The sequence below is a fragment of the Microtus ochrogaster genome, chromosome 10 (assembly GCF_000317375.1).
Source record: "Microtus ochrogaster isolate Prairie Vole_2 chromosome 10, MicOch1.0, whole genome shotgun sequence".
Lineage (NCBI taxonomy): Eukaryota > Metazoa > Chordata > Mammalia > Rodentia > Cricetidae > Microtus > Microtus ochrogaster.
Window position 1 is genome coordinate 49,106,056 of NC_022016.1, and position 4,325 is coordinate 49,110,380.

The following is a 4,325-nucleotide window of genomic DNA, read 5'->3' on the forward strand; positions in this document are numbered from 1 at the left end:
CCTGGCATCTCCCTTTTCTATTAACAACTCAGTAGTAACTCACTGCCCGCTGGAGCGGTGACAGGTCTCGCTGCTTTCATCTCGTGCAGGTCACCATAAATGCAGCGAGTTCATGAGCGCAATGGCCAGGCCATGTCCTAAAGACAGCGTTCTGCAGCTATCTCTCCATCCTCCAGCTCTCGCGTTCTTCCCACCTCTCTTTGTAGATGGCCCCTGAGCCTTGGGCCCGGGCTTTGACGCAGGTGTCTCATTTAGGGCTGGGTGCTCTAGACACGTATTCTCAGCACTGTGACCAGTTAAGTGGACTTTTTCCTTACGGTTTATATTGTTGCCGAGGCTGACCCAGACTGGGGCTTATATGGTTGCCGAGGCTGACCCAGCCTGGGATCCACTGGCGCTGTCCCCCTATGCTTGTGCCTCCTCCTCTGCACCCGTGGGTTCGTGTTTTTGCTGGGGCGTCTCCCAAGTGCGTCGGGAGCATGAGAAGCTGAGGTTGGCCTGGGCAGAGGACCTGTTGTATGTTCAAAGTTCTCCTTTGAACCACCCTGTAGAAGAATGCTGCCTTGGATATCATGCACACCCCCAGAATTTCAGAGTGCTTGCTTTAGATGAGGGAGAGATACATTAACACGCCCGGAGCCCAGAATTCAATGCATCCACTGGTGTCAGTATCAGAGCTATCAAACTCTGGGTAATTCTCAGTTGATAAGATTTGTTCCAAGCTGCAGGGTGAGGCTCTCTCTCAGTTTGTTTTTCCCAGTGTAAGCCCAGCCTCCTACCACTCAGCCCAGTTAGCATTCGGTCCTCCTGCCTTCCACAGCTGTCTCTCCCCCAGGAGCCACGGCAGGCCAAGTTGATGCTCTTGGACCTGTGGGTTATCTTAAATAGTAAAGATTCTTTCCAGAGTCAGCAGAGAGAAGAGCTAAGAAGGGTTGCAAGTGGAATACCTCTCAGTAATGCCTCTGGGTAATCTGGGATAGGAGATTCTGCAGCAGCCCACAGGGCGTGGGGCATCCCATAATTTTATAGGCTTGAGAGGGGAGGGGGTCTGAGTTTAGGGTTTGGTGAAGGTACCAGACAGGATATAAGGCAGAAACTCAGGAGTTAATCCTATTGTTCTACTCCACCTTGGGCAGCTACAGATTAGGAACTGAGCAGCTTAGGGAAGGTACCAGTAGGACACAGGCTGATTCCTCTCCCAGGGTGGGGTGGAGGCGGGAGCAGGGGTTGCTCTGTTCTCTATCAGATTCTCTCTGAGGATGGTGAGGCCAACTGGGATTTCTACCATTGGTTCATAGGTGACATGAATCAGGGTCTGCACTGGACACTGCTAAGCCGGTAGCTGGATCTGAGGCTAGTGAGGGCTATGGGCATGCCCAGTTCTCCGGCAGCTTGCTTTTAGAAGTGGCTTGTCGCCCCCTCCTCTCTGTCCCCGCTGAGGATGGCATGGCCGAGGCTGTGTTCCACTTGCTGCTAGTCTTGTTTTTGCCAGCTCTTTCCTGGTATCACTTCCTGTGACTTTCGGAAGCTCTTCTTCTATTTCTCTGTTTGGGATAAAGTCTCTTCTCTCTTATTCTGGCTCTCGTTCTCCCTCTAGTCAGCCGTCTTACCTAGAGGTTTTATTATTTCTTTTATTTATTTATTCAGGGTCAAGTGTCCACCCTGGGCCTCGATGTAATAATGTCCATTTCACCCCTTTGTCACAGCGGGGATGAAGGATCCTCCGGCAGTCCTGCCATCCCACCACTGTCCAGAAGGTGGCAGCACACAGGCCCAGAATGCTTCGAAAGAAATCTGGCAGAGTTAGGGTGGGAAGCGGCTGAGGGTCATCAGAAAAAGAAGATCTGCCCCGCTCTGGAAAGATCTCATTGCACATCAGTCAAGCGGGCCACAGACGCCCGAGCCTGCCCACAAGCTGTGCTGTTCACTGCCTGCACCGGCGAATTGGAAATCCATTGGTTAAAAGTGATGATTGGCACTGGCCTAAAACTAGGATGCAGGGAGGTGGCTCAGGTTAGGAGCACCAGCTACTCTTCCAGAGGACCCAGGTTCAACTCCCAGCAGCTCCAGCTACAGGGGAATCTGACGCCCTCTCCTGGCCTCTGTGGCACCAGGCACCACTTCTCACCCCCAGTGACCTTAGTCTTGCTGTGGACTGAGCTGCCCCACCCCTGAGAGCAGAACGCACAAACTCATTATAGACGTGGGAGGGGTTGTAGCACCTGCTCCTGGCCTTGCTGGTCAGGACTGCTGGAGAGAGACTTGGATTAGCTCAGGCTGTGTCTGCGGTCTGATCCGCAACAGTCTAAAGTGACACCTGCAGGCACAATACTACATAATCACTGTGTGTCACTGGGAGTGTCCCTGGACGCTGGGCGCCCTCCCTGGGGGAGACCTGCTGCAGCGAGGTGAAGGTTGCAAGGCTGGCCTCACTGAGACTGTCCTATGTCTCCGCTGGGGGAGCCCCCAAGGCAAGCTCTAGCCCCTTGGTAGCAGGTAGCACCAAGGACCTGGCCCCACGACACTCAGCCGACTCATGTCACGCATGTGGAGCCCTATTGTGTGATGCTTTGCTCTTTTGACTTTTTCTGAGGGCCCATCACCCAGTTCCCAAATAAATCATGCACAGAGGCTGATTCTTAGTTAGGAATGCCTGGCCTTAGCTTGGCTTGTTTCTGGCCAGCTTGTCTTAAGTTAACCCGTCTACCTTTTCCGTGTGGGCTTTTATCTTTCTTAATTCTGTATATCTTTCTTTCCTTCTTACTCCGTGGCTGGCTGGGTGGCTGGCTCCCGGCATCCTCCCCTCCTTGATTTCTCCCCAGGCTCAGGTCTCCTTCTATTTATTCTCTCTGCCTGCCAGCCCTGCCCATCCTTGCTTCTGCCTTGCTATTGGCTGTTCATCTCTTTATTAGAACCAACAGGTGTTTTAGACAGGTCCAGTAACAGCTTCACAGGGTTAAACAAATACAGCACAAACAAAAGTCATACACCTGAAAATAATATTCCCCGACAGAGCCTGTGTGCATGACAGGCTGGGCCTGATGGTACAGGCTTGTCACTCCAGCTACTGGGGAAGCCGAGGCAGAAAGCTACAAGTTCAAGACCAGCCTGGGCAGTAGGGTGAGCTCAAGGTCAGCACGGGCCACTTAGAGAGACCCTGTCTCAAAAATAAGAAGCAGGAGCCTGAGACATTCACTATGCAAACCCGCAGACCTGAGTTCAATCTCAGAGACCCTCATAGAGGAGCCCCCGTACCACACAGCTGGGGACACAGCTCAGTGGTATGGCACCTGTCTAGCACCTGGAAGACTCTAGGTTCCAAACCAAACAACACGTAACCTCCATGGAGCAAGAGCGCCACTTAGTGGCTGAGCCCTCCAGCACCCGTCCTTGGCGAGGATCAAGTCTGGCGGGCCAGGCACTGACATCAGAAGCTCCCTAGGGGTGTGGAGGCCTCATCCCCAGGGACCTGTTTGATTAATTTTGTACCTCAACTGGCTTGCTCTTCTCCCTGCCTCAATTTCCCCTTCCTTATGGAGTCATCTAGAATCTGTACGTTTCAGACTCCTTTCTCTGGGTCTCCTTTCGGGGACTCGCCCTGCATCCTGAACAGCATCCCGAAATGTGTGTTAGTGTGCACCAATGACAGCTTTTCCTCTAAAAATAGATCTCTTTATTCAAGGGTCTTGGTATTATACCAACAGATATTAAAGCATTCTTTAAATAGGACATAATACACAGTGAAAAATTCGACAGAAATATAAATATGTAAGAAAGGTGTATAGCCTCCGCCTGCTGATGCCACACACCATTGTGACCCAAGGCAATCACTTTGACCTTGACAACCTTGCTGTCCCCAGATGCCTGTACAGACAAGGCTATTATGCAAGTTAAGCGCTGAGCACACATTCTGAACATCTACATGAATTCTCATGTCCTTTCCGTGGGCTTCCCACGGGCTTTTTGTCAATGACCTAATGGCTGAAGGGAACTGGAATTTAGGATGACTGAAAGGCTCAGGCTAGACCAGAGAGTAAGCTTTGGGAAATTGTTCTTTTAAACAATGAGATGGAAGATCAGAACGCGAGCACATAAGATGCGGACAGCACTGGACCGACGATCACTTTGAAGGATTTCCACCAGCACCTCCATGGAGCAGCTAAGCTGGGTCTCAGAAAGGACAGTAGCCTTGCTAGGGACATTTCCCGAGGCTGCTCCTGCGCTGTGCACTCCTCGAGCATGCTCATTTGTTCTTCTGGCCTCAGGGATGTGGCCAAGCTTCATTGCAGGGAAACCCCAGAGAGGTAGGTGGTGTGTGTGTGTGT